The sequence below is a fragment of the Martes martes genome (genome assembly GCF_963455335.1).
Source record: "Martes martes genome assembly, chromosome: 13".
In the NCBI taxonomy this organism is placed as follows: Eukaryota; Metazoa; Chordata; class Mammalia; order Carnivora; family Mustelidae; genus Martes; species Martes martes.
This window is the reverse complement of record NC_137901.1, coordinates 3,961,289-3,979,034: the sequence shown is the minus strand read 5'-3', so window position 1 is coordinate 3,979,034 and position 17,746 is coordinate 3,961,289. Positions and strand designations below refer to the sequence as shown.

The following is a 17,746-nucleotide window of genomic DNA, read 5'->3' as shown; positions in this document are numbered from 1 at the left end:
GAGAGTGTGTGTGTGTGTGTGTGTGTGTGTGTAAACCGTGCAGCTGTGATCATCTCAACAAAAAGTTTTATACTAGAACTTTATGTCTAGCTGGAAAGTAGAAGTTAACTCATTTTAGTTAAAATGCACGTTCATACCTGAACCATTCAGTTCCCGGTGTTTACATTAGATGAGAAGCACTCAGCTGATCTGAGACATGTTAAATTCCTTCTCTGGGCCTAAGTTGGGGCATTTGGAAAAGCAGTCGGCAGGTCACTAGCCTCCTTCACGTAGACCCTTTGCCTGCGAACGGTAGCAGTGTGGCTGAAGTTTCATGAAAAGGAGTCATGAAGCATGCCAGGCCCATCTGCGCCAGCCTTCTACGACAAAAGCACCAGTTTTATCATCGCTTCCTTTGTTCGCGGTGCCATTCACGGGGCTGTGTTCTGAATGCTGAGTCTGGGGGTGCCCATTGCCCACCGCCTTCTCTGATGCTGTTTTCATTCTGCTTTCGTACTCGCCACCCTGCACCCTGTTCTCTTGCAGAATGGAAGCTTTAAGGTCCGATGTTGAGCGATTTTATAAGGTTTCGTGCTAACGGACCCAAGGGCTTTGTTTTTGGATCGCAGATCAATTGTGAATGGGGGAGGGGGTGAATATGCTTTTAAGCAGAAGGAGCAAATCTACTTCTTTATGTATAAGTCTCAGAATCTATAAACGTGTGATTTTATTATGTTGATGTCTGTTCTCATTACCTTCATGAATGGGTATTTCCTGTCTTAATGCACAGTATTTGCATGTGATGAACCAGACAGTGTAAACAGGGCTTCTTCTAATGTTCCTGAATTTCCATTCCAACGGTCAGAAGTCATTCTTACTTGCAATCACACTGGGCCAAATATGGTAACTGTAAATCCATTTGAGCTATAAAAATACTACAGTCAGCCCATTAATTTCCGAATCTAAATGGCACAGTGGGCTACCGTATTGTGGAAGGAGAGGTATGTTAAGTACTGAAGAGAATGTTCATTCATGGCTAAACAGGAAAGGGCCGACCATACTGTCTCATTCTAGAAAGACACCAGTATGAGCCCAGTGACTAGTGGTGTTTCCCATAGACTAAGCCATGGCTGGGATCAGGTGGCTCAGCCTCCCCCAGAGGATCAGCGTGATCATGGATTTGGAGAATTCTCCAATGAGCAGAAGCTGAGCGACGTCCAACCCCCGCTGGGTTTTAAACCGTGTTTGGAGAGCCCTGAGCCCTCCCCATGCAGTGGGGAACCGAGCGGCCGTCCTGCTCCGTCTCTGTCTGTCTTGGATGCGGGAGTTCCAGGGACAGGCTTTAGCAGTCCTGATACTGAGCACGAGCCAACAGGTAGAAAGTGAGCCAGCCCCCAGCCAAAGCATCACCCTCCGTGCAGCGGACATCTGACGGCTGCTGCCTCGGAATCTGTGGCGTACAGAACAGATAGCGCCCACCTGGGCTGAGCCCCTTTGAACAGGAAGGAGTCTGTGTGCCGATCGCCTCTCTTCCTTGATATTTTCTATTCATGGTGCTGAATTTACAACTGATTTTAAGAAAAAATGTACACATTTTCTGTGTTAAGGTTTGAGCTAAAAAATCTCGGATCACGATTTGGTGGTTTGCTTCCCTAGTGTTTCTTGCCCCCATCTTTCAAAGTGTCCAAGCTAACTATGGGCCAAAGAAATGTCATGTTCCTGGCAGTTTCTTTGTAGGTTGGAAAGGAAGGAGGCCTTTTTTATTTAATAAGACTGTATCTGAAATCCAGACTACTTTTGGGTGTATCCGTTAGAATATTTAACATTGTATGTAAAAATGAATTTCAGAAGTAGGACAATCAAACCAAAAGTTGAATAATGAAAGGACATTTTGAGAAAAAAGGAAGCTCGGTGAGGGTGAGGTGGGCTGGCCAAGTTGTGATTTGCAGGGCTGGTTGGTTCTTTTCCTCTTGTGCGGGGAAAGGCAGATGTGTGTGCACAGCTGATCTGTTCGTTCTAGCCGCTGGGAGTAACTAGCACCACGGAGGTCTGGACAGCGGAAATGACTCAACACCCAGGAAACACCAGCGAGGCCCATTCTCGGAGGCTGGACTTGGGGGCGCGGGAGGGTTTCCGTTGTGAGCCCTCGGCAGCTCCAGCACGGGCACCAGCCGGCTGAGCTCCTGGCGCAGCTCCTCAAGGCACGGTCTCATCACGGGGCGTTTCCTAGGGGGTCTTTCTGCCTTCGTTCTGTGTGATTTATCCGCTGGACTTCCTGGAATTTCTATTAAGAATTCCAGATATTTAATAATACTTTTCAAAGTATAGTTCCTGCTAATAGATACCTCGGCACCCTGTAAATGAGGTACGACAGCAACTGTTAGATCGCCAGGATAATACAGACATACGAGCGCAGTAATCAAACGGACATATATAAAAGCGGAGACGTATGGTGTCACTCGCTCTGTTTTGCCCTTTGGCAATTCAGCTTTGAGTTTCTTTCAGCCAGCAAATGAGGAATTAATTCAGTACTGTCATGCTGATTGTCTTGCGACTCCAAGAAAGAGTGGGACATTTTTGTTCAGAAAAATACCAAGGAATTTTAATAGTGAGCAGAGGCGAAGGTAAACAGGAATTTCCATATTTCGGTGAATGTTATTCCCAAGTTTCACACACCTTTTTTTGTTTTTCTATTAACGAAGCTGCTAATCAGATCGTGTTGTATCCTGATCTTTGTATAAAAATGTCATGTGTTGGTATTCATGACACATGAGCCACGTGCTCCAAAGGGAAGTTGCCAGCATCACGTACCCTGGTGGGAAGGGGACCCAGGCCGACGCACGCCCTAGTTTGCCTGTGGGGCTGTGAGGTCCATGCCTCCTGTCCCTGTGCTCTGTGCATCCCCGCCCTTCTTCCTCTCAGCGATCTCGTACTCAGAAGGGTACACTTCGAGGTGCCCTGGTAACACGTGAGCTTGGAGAGACCACCTCGTTCCAGGTTTAGGACGTTACTTTTTGGCCCTTCACACACTCCATCAGCCCCTTCTTTCTTGCCGTCCAAGACCACAGGTCTTGACTATCTAGTCGTCCTGCCAGGCTCTGCCTCTGCTTTGGCCGCCGGTGTCCCCTGGGGCTCAGAACTTTGCTCCCTTCTCTGCCTGGCTGATTTCACCCTGTGGTCACCAGGGACGCCCTCCTGTCTCCCGGTCACAGCCAGCCGTGCCGTCTCCAGCCCAGCCCAGCCTCCCCCCGGCCCGTAGCGTGCTGCTGCTAAGAACCGACTGGACACCTCTTCCTGGTCTCCCACAGGAATCCAGTTCTCAACTTGACTTCTAAACCAAGAGCTGCTCTCAACGAGCTGATGCTGGAATCCTTGACATTTTGTGCCTTCAAAAAATCAACGAGATTATTTTCATACATTTTTATAATTATGTTTGAAGTGTTTGCTTTGAAATGACAGGGTAAGAGAGCACTTTTGTAAGCACTTATTTGCAAATAAATAATCTTGATCAAATGAGTATGAGCTGAGGAGCTTCTGAAAGTCAATTTGAGGTAAATTTGTAGAATTCCTGTCATCACAGTTTCTCCCTGGACGAACAGTTTACCTCGGTGTCTCTCCTGCTCCCCGTCGTTAAACGCGGCGCACCGCAGGGTAAGCTGCACAGTGCGCGACCGGGCGCAGGAGCACGTTCCAGTGCTAGAGCCGTCAGAGCCCCTGTAGGAAGCTACTTCACTGCGACAGGTCCTCTGGGTGGACGTGTCGCCAGGAGCCCCTGTCCCCGCTCACAGAGCAGGACTGGGGGTCTCAAGGTCTTCTGCTGCTATTGGGACAAAATGTTCAAATACCTTTTTGATTGATTTTCTTGAAATAACAATGGAAACCGTTGCCCTTGTCACCGTGAATGGCCTGTGCCCCCCGCCGTGGCGCCTCAGCAAAATGCTGGGGTTTCAGGAAGTACCTCCTGGGTTGAAGAACATTTCCACTGACCTCAGATTAGTCCTCCAGACCGTGCTGCCCAGAGAGGAAAAGAGGAGGCAGGAGGAGCTCAGGGATGAGCTCAGAGACTGAAGCCTCCAGAAAGAAGCCAACAAGCTAGTTCACACGAAGGCCTTGGACCCTTGCACCGTCACCTGAGACCAGGAGCTCCAGCCACCAAGTCTGTGACGCCTGCCACAGCAGCGCTCCTTCCCCGTCTTCCCTCCGCGAGGGTAGACGGGGTCTGACCACTCTCTGGAAAGCAGCTCGCACTTTCCTTCTCCGTGTCTATGCCACAGATCCTTTTCCAAGTCTCCTCCACCGTGTTATTTCCTTGCTTAAACTTCCTCATTCGTCTCCCATCACTACAGGTATCCAGGTTCAGAACGCTGAGCCTCCCAGGAGTGGAGGAGCCCTTTCACCCTGCTCCCCTCTCTTCCCCCACACTAAGACTGGGCAGCCACGCCACACACTTGCTGGGTGTAGAACATGCGTAGAATGGTGGGGGGTTGTCTCCATTTGCTTTCACTGCCTCACAGATTCCTCCTCACCCTTCCGGACCTTGATCTTCTGTGAGTACTTTCCTGACTACCACCCCAGGCCAAGTGAGTCCTTTTCTCTTTGAAGGCACGGCTGTCTGAAGGTGTGTTGTCTGGCTACTCTATATTTTATTTGTCATAGTTCTCTAACATGCCAGTATCTTCAACTAATTATATTCTTAAAAGCTAAGCCATGATTCTTCTTTGCCTTGCTGATGTAAAGAATTAAATACAAAGAACTTAGCTTCAGTGTTTGCTGAATATATAATAATTAAGAAAATGACCTGAAATCCCAAGTTCCTAGATGGCACGTCCAGCACATTTAAATACAGTAAGTAGAACTAAAGCCTTAGGCTCCCTGGACACCTCGAGAATAGTCTTCCTGGGTAAGTGAGAGTTTGCTAGGAAGCCGTGTCTTCAGTACTTTCAAACGCTATGGCAGGCTTTCCACCCGCTCTTCTTGGCCTTCCGATCTTGGCGAGGCCCCAGTAGCCGACAATCTGCCATCTCTCGTGATGACTCAGCATCCTTCCACGCTCAGATCTGTGGTTTGGGAGAGGATTTCTCGCTGTGCAGTTCCATACGTAACAACGTGCAAACTGGGTGGAAGGCGATCCCCGGACTCTCTGGGACATGCTTGGGAGCGGTTTGACCTAACCGGCATACTGTCTGTCGCCTGGTGCGACTGGTCAGGACAGTCTCGGCCCCTTCTTCATGCGACTTCCTCGGGCTTTCTGCCCCTGCCGAGGTTTGCTCCGAAAGCTGTGTTTCCACGTGAGAGCACTACTGCCAGCCCCTTACAGCTTCAGGATTCCGTGAGCCCAGGGGAACCCTCCTCCCAGGGAGCTGCTATGGCCACATGGCAGGTGTTTTGGAGTCTGACTCCTCGTGGGAGGTCTGGTGGCCTGTGCTCAGTTGATCAGACTGTCTCTGTCATTGCCACGGGCTGGATCTCGGAGGCGTGCGCTATCTACCCTGGGTGGCATGGTCTTGCTTCAGAATTTCGAGGGCCTGCATTGTGGTTCATTGTCTCGGACTTATCAGGCTGCTCTAACAAAGTCCTGGAGATTCCGTATCGGTGGCTTATAAACAACAGAAAGGTATTGCTCGCAGTTCGTTTGGCTGCGAGTCCAAAGTCTGGGACCTGGCATGGTGAGGTTACAGACTGCTGATGTCTCGCTGTGTCCTCACAAGGGTGGGCAGAGGGAGCTGACTCTGTGCCCTAAGGGCACAGATCCCATTCAGGAGGGCCCCGCCTTCCCAGCCTAATCACCTTGCAAAGGCCCAACCTCCCAATACCATCACTCATCCCTTTGGAGATTGGGATTTCCTCCTGTGAATTTGGGGGGGACACAAATGTTCGGCCCATAGTATGTGGTTCTGTACTTCACTTCCCCACCCCCTCACCGATCCCAACACCACACTGCCTAATGGATCATGACACAGGGCCCAGGCCAACCTGCACCACAGTCTGTCCCCACCATGGGGGCCATTCCTGGTCCCTGCCCTCCTGAAGACTGGCAGCATCCTGTGTGGACGGAACAGCATTCTAGAAGCGGAAGGAGTTTCCTCCAGAATCCGGAGAGGCCTACCACAAAGAGCTAAAAGGAATCCCAGGGCTCCGACAGGCTTTCCCCGAGCATGTCCTTGCAGATCGCGCTGGTCAGCTTCCTGAAAACGTGTCCGTCACCCGGACTGTCTGTGAATGTTCGGGTCTGCTCCCCGCTTCAGCCCATCGAGAATCTGAGTCTCCGTGATCAGCAAGCATAACAGAGGCCCGGGTTTGAGTCCTCCTTGCAGGATTCCCCGAAAGCGGCCACCCAGCCGTTCCTCCCAGGGGCTCGTTACTCAGGTGCTGTGTTCATTTCTGAACCAGTGTTGAGGCCAGGCTGACTTCCCCGGAACCCCAGTCTTGCCTTCTAGTGCCACGGAGAATGGACCCCTCCTCATTTCCTGTAAAGACAGTCCTGTAATATTGGAAGGCCTCACCCATTCTTTATGAGCTTTTGAGTCCCCAAGGGTCTTCGTTTCTCTGCTCTGTATTCATGGCCTGTCCAGCAATGTTGTTCTGAAACTGCGGAGCACCGATCGCCCGTGGCACCCTGGGCGTGTGTGACCCGTGCGCCCTCGCGCTCCCCTTTCCCTTTCGGAGCCTGTGCTTGTGCTGGCGCGGCCGTGCCCGCCGTCGACCTCACACGCAGCTACAACCCACAAGCGCCGTTCTCCCTGGCCAGAAGCTTTTTTTTTTTTTTTTTTTTTGGCTCCTGATTGCAGGACTTCATGTTGGTGTACATTAAAGGTAATTTTGTTAAATGTAAAGCATACTTCAGATATTTTAGTCAGCCAAGATTATTCTGCATATCCACGTGTACCGGTCATACACACACCGGTTTCAGATGCTGTGACCTCTGTGCTAGGATGCATCTTACTGAAAATAAAGAATAATACGGCCTAACATCCCCTGAGCCCCTACTGTGTAAGCATTTTACATGAACTGCCTCACTCTTCAAGACAATCATTCTCATGATCCCCATTTTATAGGTGAGGTTCTGAGACTTAAGGAGTTCAGGTAACTGTCTAGAACAATGAAGATCCAAGATCTTACGGACAAGCAAGCCCGTGGACGCCAGCAGAAGATACACGATCCCTGGGTCAGAAGCAAAGGGTGTCATTACCTATAGCGGAAGCAGTAACCATGGATCGGTGTTTGTTCTGCTCCCTAAATCCCAGCTCCCACAGGTGACATGGAGAGGCCCCGTGGCACCCATGCTCGGCGGGGCGTGGTGAGCGCCACGTCAGGAGAAGAGTCCGGCCCTAAGGAACCCGATCTTGTATTACGAGCGCCGAGCTGGCCGGTCTCTTTCCCCAAAGGGATGCTTGTTTCTGTCCTATTGGACAGTCGGTAAATCTGCCCTTTGCTCTAGAAAAAGACACAGTGTCTGTGTCCGAAGGCTCGGCTTTCGGAACATCCTTGAAATGATGTAGAAGAAAGGCACCAGATGGGCAGCAGCACAGAGACCCACGGAGAAGTGCTCGCCCAGACCGTGGCGAGGAATACCACCGGGGCGTGCTGACCCGTGGCTCTGCTCTGCTGACCGGAAAGGAGTTTGAAGATTGTCCCTCCCCCGTTACTCTCTAATGAACATTAGGGTAACGGGAGGTTCTCACCCTCTTCCTTAAAGCAGTGTTTGTTGGGCCCTGCTCTGTGCCATGCAGTGGCGATGCCCTGGTGAGTAACAGAGCGCCTGTGCTCTGGGGAGCGCTCTGTCCGGCGGGGAAGATTCGTGTGTCACAGGTGTGTACATACGTAACACCTGAAGCGACATCCAAATTAAGGACATGCACCATTAAAAATACGTTAAGTACCTGATTTCCTATGTGCAAGTTTTAATACAGTGGCCTTCGAGCCTACCTGTTCCTGTCATGTTGACTAAGGAACCGGCGGGTTAGCAACGTGACAGACCCCAAGCATGTTCAGGCGTGTTCCTCCTGGGCACGTTCAGGGGACCTGCGAGTTCTCGTAGTGGCCGTGCTGCTGACCTTCCGCTCGGGCAGTTCCTCTTCTGAGTCTCGTTCCGAGAGAGGGATCCCAGCCTTGCTCTACCGCTTACCGATGAGTCCTCGGGACTGTCTGTGATTTGATTTTCCATCATGTTACCTCGTAATGAGGGACAAGAAGCCCATCAGAGCCACATAAATAGTGAAAGAGAGCTTGCTCTAGGTTCCAGGGGAGAGAGAAGAACAGACACAGAACATAAACTCTGAACTTTGGGGCCTTTAAAGCTGTGACAGTTTCTCACGTATTCTGCCCCTTCGGAACGTGAGTAGCTGCTGAAGGCCTAGCAAGTGTCGCTCGAGCACTGGGTCTGCAGACTTGTGGTCCCACTAGACGACACTAGTCCGAGACGGTGCGCCATCAGATGAGCGCCCCAGAGCACCTTCTGCTCAGGGGGCACCTGGTGTGTGCCCTGGAGAGCAGAGGCCGTCCCGTCCCGCCGGCTACCCACACCGCCAGCCCTGTGTGTCACGGACTGCGGTTCAAGATTGACGCTCAGTGAAGACCTCTGCACGAGGCGTGTGACGATGAACAGAACGCAAGCGGAAAAGTGAGCTGGTTAGAGCAGTGTGAGCTTGGCCCGCATGTGTGTATGTTCGTGCCAGTGTCTGCACACAGATGTATGTGTACGTGTGTATGTGCAGATTTCAAGAAAAGATGAAAATTTGACATGGATTATTAAGTGTATATTTTTTTTAATTTCAGAAGTCGTGGTCAGCCTGTTTTGTGGTGTCATTAAATTATCTGGTGGTGTTAGTGGTGTCAGAGTTGTGCGTTCGGTGTTGGTCAGCAGCCTCCTTGAGTATCAAGATGAGGCATTTGTTGATCCAGAGAAAAGCCGCTGAAGGAAGCAAGGAGGACGACCCCGACGCCAGACGCGGAGCTCAGGGAGCCCGCTTCTGCTGCCTCCCTGTCCCCGGATGCCCCCACCGGGGCGGGGCACGTAGCTCTGAACTCTGTGACTCTGGTCGTTGCAGGGTGGAATGTGACTCGCTGAAACACATTCTGAGTTCCTTCCTAAGCTTCGTTGAAGGGCATTTCAAGTGGGCCGACAGCTGCATGTCCGTAGGGACAGTGGGCATTACTTGTCTGTGTCTCCGTGTTTCTTGTGGGAGCTCCTGAGTTGTCGTTCCATGTGCCATTGAATTTCCAGCCTGTTCAGGTCGCCATTCCCCATCCAGAGCATTTTTGGGGAGCTCCTGTGTGGTGTGTTCTGTCGCCTGACACCGTGCAAGGACTCTGCCCTGGTGTCCTCACCTGAGCATCGTGTTGGCTGCAGGTGGCTCCTGGCATGCGTGGCTGTTCCGTGGCCAGATAGAGCCATCCCAGAGCCACAAGGCCCTTCAACTCCTTAGCGAACTCACAATAATCTTAGATGGACTGTTTTCAAGTTTCCAGCCCGATGCGACCCGTGTGGCCGTGTGTGATGCCGTGCATGGCTTTGCCCCCTGCCTGCGCCCGCTCACCAGGCGTGGTGCCCATGGCTCAGTGCGCGCCTGGACATCTGCTCAAGGACCTCACACGTGCGCTTAGACGTAGGGGCGTGGAGTTGCCTCCAGACACAGCTACGCGGCTTCCCCGTGTCCCGCCCACACCTGCTGCAGCCGGCACGCAGCCCCTCAGGTCGTCAGGTCTGGAAGGGATTGCCCTCCAAGCTTCCCCTGCCCCTCAGAGAACCAGCGGGTGCGTGGAAGGTGTGTGTCTCCGTCTCTTAAACCTTAGGTTTCCGGCACTGCATTTTACTCAGCATTTTAATTTGCAGGTTTGTTTTTATTGTGTCTGTTTCAAAGCAAGGGTCAGGCCTCATCGTGTATCTTCTGTTTGATATCTGTTCAGTCAGTCTTAGACTTTATTACCCAAGCATACAGATACTCTGCAAGTTTAACATAGGAGTTTAACGTAGGTGTTTAGGAAGATGTCCACAGTAAGGACTGCAGCAGTCACCGGCTAAAAACAAAGTGTGTCTTTATTTCCACCTTGACCGTGGCAGCGCTTGCACCTCCGTCCCAGCCCCGTCCCCATCGCTGTTCTGTGCTCGTGCTCAGAGAAGGCAGTGTGCGGGCCCAGCCCCCAGGTGGCCTGCCTGAGTCAGCCGGGGCGGCCCCACGCACGGCCCCTGCTCACTCTGGTTTTCCCAGAATGAATGAGGCCACTGTGAGATGCCCGTTTCCTCATCTTGTCCTTGAAGTCGCTGGGAGCAGAGTCCTGGAGCATTCTCAGCACCTGCCGGCGACCCACAGGTGACGGGTCCTCCAGCACCGGCCGAGTGTCTCCACACCCCGGAGTCACATGTTCGCTGTCCTTGGCAGTCATCCGTGTGAAGAGGTCGGGCCTCGCCGTGCGGCCCCTCACCCACACGAGCCAGCTTATAGGGAACTAGCAGTGATGTGCCCAGAACACATGATTCATTTTAATATGTGCGGGAGAAATTCTCATTGTTTTAAGTGTACCCAAGCAGCTGCTGTCACTCGGCTACGAGCAGATGTTAGACCTCCGAAAGCTTTGCCGATAATTAAAATACTAACAGTGAGCGTTTTACCCCAGCCGCGGGTTCTGCTTACTGTAACTTTGATTTTAATGGTGCCTCTGCGCCGTTACTGAAGAGTGGTTTGCTCTTTACCTGCGTACAGAGGTGTCTGCAATGAAGACAGGCGTCTGCTTCCTCTCATTTCCTCGGGAAAGATACGAAGATGCTATAATACATGGGAAATCTGAACGTGCCCGCAAAAATGAGTGTGATCTTTCTATAGGACTTGCCCAAAAACAAAGGGAGACAGGTTTCGTCTGTCTGGTTAGCCCCCTAAGCCTGCCTTGGAAGAGGAACCCCCCACGAACAGCACTGGCTGACTTCTTAGCTGCGTAATTTTACCTTCGAAAATGTGTGTGATTTACACAACTTTTGAAAAACAGGCCTCATCTCCAAATATTGTGTTATCTGTACCAGGAGTTTGAGAGGCCTGTCAGAGGACAATAGGAGAAGGTCTTTGGGGCCCCGAATTTCTCGATTCTGTCATGCAGGAAAGAATGTCAAGGGCCATCTGAGGCGACCAGTAGAGGCGCCTTGCAGTAGAGGCCCCTGGGCCTCTGCTCACGTGGGACCTTGGGAGACGAGTCCCGCATCCCACGGGTGGAGCGCCGGGGCTCCCCTCGGATGCATCAGCCAGCACCACCGAGATGGGTGCAGAGCAGGCAGAGGGCCAGGGCCCCAGGGGACAGCACGCCCAGAAGCCGGGAGAGAAAGCGTCCAACACTGAGCCCTCCCAGTGGTACCCCCAGATGTGCCCAGAATGCCAAAGGCCCCCTGTGCCGACCCTGAGACGGCGGCACCTCCTCCTCCCTTTGCTCCAGACGGGCCTTAAGACCTCTGAGCCCTTTCTGCCAGTAACTCGGCTGGCAAGTTTTACGAAGGTGCTCTTCATGGGTAAATGACAAGATCAGAGCACTTTGCAGTTTAACTTGAAAATCCCATCTCGTCCTTTCTGTCTCGTGAGTCAGATTTCCCGAGTTCTGTGGCTGTCACAGGTCACCTGCCCACATGGTCTGCAGGCCTCTGCCACAGCCAAGAAACGGTTAACCACACCCGCCTCTTGTCATCCCTCCCAGAAAGGCCTGTCAGGATAACCTCAGAGCACCATTCCGATCTTCCTGCGGGAGATTTGTGTTCATGGCTCCCATTAGATCCTCACGCATGGAAATGATGATATATACCTAAGAGTCTGATATAATACAAAATTTCTTAGGGTTTGTGACTTTAAAGGTAAAATATTGTCTTTTATTCTTTGTCACTCTTCAGTGCCCATGGAAATATCTAGGCCCACAGAGACTGTTCATGGTAAAGTTAGAAACCTGGCCAGTCATGTATTTCTAACTTGAGATAAAATTTATTCTTAGTTTTGTCTGAACATCTTAGAATTTCTTTCAGGGGTCATATCTGATTATCTTTGATCACTACCAATCATAAAGGTAGTACTGATGATAATTAAGAAAAAGGGACTTACAACTTTTGTCACCTTAATCTGTGTCCTGGCTTACGGTAAGTATTCCTTCAGTAAAAATTGCATGGTGTATCTTACAAAATTGTATATTTGAACTTAGGTGGAAGGGTCTGTCCAAAAGGATGTGGACTTGAGTTAATTTTTCACAGAAAAATAATTTTCCTCATCTATTCTTTTTTTTTTTTTAAGACTTTATTTATTTATTTGACAGACAGAGATCACAAGTAGACAGAGAGGCAGGCAGAGAGAGTGAGGAAGGGAAGCAGGCTCCCTGCTAAGCAGAGAGCCCGATGCGGGGCTCGATCCCAGGACCCTGGGATCATGACCTGAGCCGAAGGCAGAGGCTTTAACCCACTGAGCCACCCAGGTGCCCCCCTCATCTATTCTTATAAAATGGTGGCCTTGGGGTACCTGGTGGCTCAGTGAGTTAAGCATCTGCCTTCAGATCAGGTTGTGATCTCAGGGTCCTGGGATCGAGCCCCACGTCTGGCTTCCCTGCTCAGTGGGGAGCCTGCTCCCCCCACCCCTGGTGCTCCCCCTGCTCCAGCTCTCTCTCTGACAAATAAATAAATAAAACCCTTTAAAAAAAAGAGAGAGCAACCTTCACAAAATGGAGGACAGAGCGATGGCTGTTCCTGTAACTCTAGCATCTGCCTTTATACATTTATTTGTGGTACAAAGCCAATAGTTACCAAAATGCTTCAAATGATTATGTTGTGGTATATTTGCCAGCCTCAGGCCACTCATGGCAGAATGACCAGAACAGGTCCGTGCTCTGAAATAAATCTCACTGGTACAGCTATCATTCTTCACAGGCATGCCGGAGACTAAAAATAATTTTAATTTTGTATCTCCAGTCACCTAAATATTTGTGATTTATGTGTGAATTTTATTAACACTGTCCAGAACACATAACCCTTGAAAATACTAGTCACAAGGTACTGACCATCCTTTGTTCTCTCAAAAAATATATATATATTTTTTTTTATTTTTTTGCAAAATTGTCATTTTGGCGTGGGGTTGCAGGACTGAGAGGCTGCTCTCGCTCATTGCGGTTATCAGTTGGGGTGGAATTCCTTCGCACAGCCCTCGAGTGGCACGTTCCCTCAGGAACGTGACACAGTGCAAAGTGTTTGGCCCAGGGGGCACCCCCTCGTTTGTGTTGTGTCCGTGTGGAAGCCCTCACTCCTTCCAGACCAGGCTGCGGCGGGAGGAGCGCTCTCAGGGACACCCTGCAGCAAGGCCGGTCGTTCTTATTGTCCAAAGAATGACTGTGCGACGGAGCAATTATTGATACTGCTTCGACTGGCTGTGCTGTTGTAGGAATAATTTATCCCCTGCTTCGAAATTTCTACAAGGTTATATTGCATTGAATTTTAATTTGTCATTTTTTCTGCTCTCACTTGAAAAACTTATAAGCTTTTGTGACATTAAAATATGGTTCTAATTTATTAGCATAATCTGTTAATATTGTTTCATTTTAATAGACATTAAGTATGATTTCTTAACATTCTTATTAAAATTACATCTTAAAATTGAAGTCAAGAAAAATTATATGTGGCTTAAGAGTCACAGCATCACGTGTGCCCCAAATTTTTATATACGAAAAGTGTACTTTTTTGATCGCGCCCTGTTTGAGGTGCTTTCGCCGTGACCCTGAGCCAGCCTCGCCTTCTCAGGCTCGATGGCCTCCAGAGCACAAAATCGCGCACACGGGAGCCCTCCCCAAGTCACGGGCCCTCCGCCAGAGCCTGTGAGGTCTTTACACAACAATAGAAACAAGACACAGCGCACCCGGCCCGGCCCGGCCCCGCGTGAGCGTGGAGCGCCGTTTCGGGAGAAGCCTCGAGAGTTCACATGAGCGCCGCCGGCCGCCGCCACGCGGCTCTCCCGGGGTGTCGGCTCGAGCTTCCCCGGCGCGCCGCATCCCGCCCCGCACGGGGCTCTTTAATGCCATCTTTATCTGCTACACGATGCATGAAATCTACTTTCGGCTTCAGAACCGCAGGCCACCTTTGACCCCTCTCGTGGAGATACAATGTGACCTTTCTATTGTCATCAGCTTTCATTCTCCTGAAAATTCTATGAATTTTTATTGCAAGTTTTTTTTAAGCCAAGCTGAGGCTTCCACAAATTACTTGACGCAGATGAGATGAAGTTGTTGAAGTGGCGTGAGATAAGTTTTACAGTCGGCCTGGGTGCCGCCGAGGCGTCCGGGCCTGTGTCCTGCAATGTCATACGCCAGTAACTGCTGAGCCTACTATTGGATAAATACATCATTTTATGGAACATTGATTGTTCTATAAACCCAATGGAGTATTATGCTCTATGATCAAACCATTTAGATTGTGTGTAGAGCACAGAAAATGCCATATTCAGGATGGTACTAAAAGTGCCATTTGTGTATTTTATGGATGTCATTACAGGGGAAACTTCTCTCTGTAGGCCCTGTTTACTGCAAAATTTTTTAGTCTGTAATGACATTTTTCATTCACAACGTATGCCTTCAAGAGAGGGGGCCCTTGTTTTATTTGTTTCATTCGAGTTTACTGCACAAATTCTGTACATTTTAATTAAATGTAAGCTTAACCAAAGCATAAGGTATTTATTCTGAGTGAGAGAGCAGTGACAGTAACAAAAGAAGAGCGCGCACACACACACACACACAAAGGAAGCAGTCAGGTGCTCGAGCCCATGTGCAGCATCCCAGAAGCCCGCCGACAGCAAAACGGGGCCAACCCCGCGGCTTTGGGGGTACAGGCCTCTGCATCTTAACCCCACCTCTGCTGGGGTGACACTGCGGTTTCCCCTCCAAGGACACTCTCCGAACGATACCCTGGAGATTGGAACCTAACTTGGAATCATTTCGCGGAAAACAAACCCTCCAGTCCCCAAAAAGCCCTTCTCATTTCAATCACGTTGTAGATGTTGAGTGCATTTAGCTATGAGAAGGGTGTCCATCTCTGTACTCCCGAAAGCAAATGGGCGGTAAGTTAGAATTTTTCATAAACAGGCAGGAGGCTGCGTTTTAACCTCTCTGCCCCTTCTGCACACGGCGGTTTATGGTCCTTTTACAAACAGGTCCAAAAAGGCTGAATCAGATGCACGATTTGATTAGCTGCTATGATCACACTGAAACCCGACGTTGTCTTTGAAAGATACAAACCACAGTGCATCTGGTGTGTCGGGCGTCTGTGCTCCGTTAAAGATTGGTGTGTTTTTGGACTGATCGTGGTGACTAAGCCGTTGAGGGTAAGCCTGTACAAAGTTCCTGTTTTCCAAATACTGTATCCATTTGGCCATTTGCATTGGTGAGCTTTACGGTTCATATTTACAGGAAAGAGCTCAGAAATTGAAGTTGATGTGCCCAGTAAATTCTTGGTCATAGCCCAGTTAGAATTTAAAGTTACAGTAGAGATTCACATTAGTTTAAATGACACTTGAACTTCTGCATAGCTCCACATTAATTCATTATGGGCGAAATGGAAGAATCTTCAGTGGGTGAATCTTTTTCAATCTGATTGAGGCTGTTACATTTTATAGGTGCTATTTTTCAAAGCAGTACTGACAGCACTCGAAGTTATTAAGTTGCTGAATCAAAAGATGGGCCTGCGCTCGCATTTATGAACTGTGATGGGGGAGCGGGGCTCGCGCCGCACCGAGGTGCAGACGCCGGTGGTGTCAGGCTTCATCACGTGCCGTTGTGACAGTAGTGTTTACCCATGTAGTTCGCTTTAATGGTCTGCAAGTGGTTTAACCCACCTCTGGATTCAAATAAATTCAGTAAGCAGTTCGGAATAGCATCGTTATCAGTACTGCAGGGGATGCAGAGGGTAATTCGACACCCAAGAGATTTTCCGTCCAGCTGCAGACTGAAGAAGGGAGTGTGGGGGCTCCGGCCTGCAGGCTTTCCTTTGGAGACCACCAGTGCACAGGCCGCTTGGTGTCCGCCTGCCCCTCCCCCATGCATGCTCCCCCTGCTTTGACATCAAGGCCCAATGTCCTCTTCTGTAATTAACTGGGGTTGACTTCAGGCTGCCTTCCTTATTTTTGTGTCCATATCTCTTCATGTCTTCCCCCACCAGACTCTAAATTCAACTGAAAATGACCTTGAAATTAGGGAGTGGACAGAAACAAGCAAATCAAGTTCAGGGTATAATGATGACAGAACAGGCAGAAACAAACCGGATGGAGTTCAGGGCGTTAAAGGCAAGCAGGACGGCTACGTCCCAGGTGAGGTGGAGGGGAAACATTGCAGGCCTAGCAGAGGAGGACTGGCGAGTACGGTAGACCAGAGACCCAGGGGTCCCCACGGACGGCGCACTGAGCAGCCCGGCAGCACCCCCAGCGTCCGCTCAGGCACGCGCGGACGTGTGTCCACAGGGGCCTGGAACGCCCTGTCCTCACCTGGCCTGCTGCTGCCCACCGGGCCTCCTGGCGTATCTGAAGACAGAGATTTTAGGGAGATCTGAAGTTCAGAAGATAAACTGGGAGATGAGGTCACAGTACAGACCGTGGTTCAGCCCTTTCTCTCAAGGACCCGCGCAGATAACCTGCGCTCATTCTTGCTTTCTGAACTTTAATCTTCCCAAGGGTGAGTCTGTCCTTCATAGAGCAGGAGAAAGGGGGAAGCGGAAGGCGGGAGGGAGGGATATCCCAGCAGGCCCATCCCTGGGCAGAGCAGTGCCAGTGCACAGGGCTGCCTCCCGGACACTCGCCGAACAGCAGAGCGTCACGGCTGAAGCGGACGCGGGACGCACGGGGGTTCGCTTTGTTCAGACATAGCGTGAGCGTCCTGCTCCGGGACCGTCGCCCACAGTCTGGGTGTGAGCCTGGGCGTGTCCTCTTGGCAAGTGGGATGTAAGGCTTCGGCGGCTGCTGCCTGAGAGCCCGCAACCCCCAGAGACGGGCCTCGTCTGGGCTCTATACTCAGCGTGGACCCCGATGACAGAAGTGCGCTCTCGCGGCGGGGCCCTGACATGGAGAAAAAAGTGCTCTTGTCTCTCAGGGATGCGAGCAACACGCGCACTCACCATTTTCTTTCCTTTGGTAAGGGTCAAGAGTGCTTTTCTAAACTGACCTACAATTTAGAGAGTACGTGGACTGTTTCAGAACTGGGGTGGCCACTGAGAGAGGAGACCCTCCCGTGTAGACCACTGACGGGCCGTTCTCTCATGTCGTGCGGAGGAGGCTGCAGTAAGGGCACTGGTAGAAAATGTGAGATTTAAAGATGAAAATAGGAAGTCTGCTTAAAGAGTCAGTCTGTCTTGATGGGAATAAAGATTACCACTTTCAGTCCTATTTTACCCTGTCAAGTTATTAAAAGAACATCGGCCTGTGTCCCAGGTGGCGCTGGGGAGAGGGGTGTGTGTCTGTGTGTGTCGCATGCCCTCCACCTGCTCGTGAACTCACAAAAAGATGTGCCTTTGGGTCAGAAGATACGGCTCCTGCTTACCGATCCTCACTTCCCGCCAGTGACTGATGCCTCGTTGGGAATGACGGTCACTGAGGGGAGTAGCCGCGCTCCTTCCCTCGGAGCCGGAAGAGCGCGGGCTGGCTGGTGGCCGTGGTGTTCGGACAGTCCAGCCAGGAGGACAGAAGGACGCCTGTTCCCGCCGCGCCCTTCGGCTCCCACAGCGGGAGCCCAGCCGCTGGCGTCCGCGTACACGGGGGGCCTCGGACGGGCCCGGGGTCGCGGCGGA

At 50.9% G+C, this 17,746-nt stretch overlaps 1 protein-coding gene across 1 annotated transcript in view; it reads left to right on the top strand.

The window, feature by feature from the left end:
• Nucleotides 1-17,746, top strand: part of ZNF407 (zinc finger protein 407) — a 436,284-nt gene that overhangs the window by 416,071 nt on the left and 2,467 nt on the right. The gene's annotated exons all lie outside the window — the stretch shown is intronic.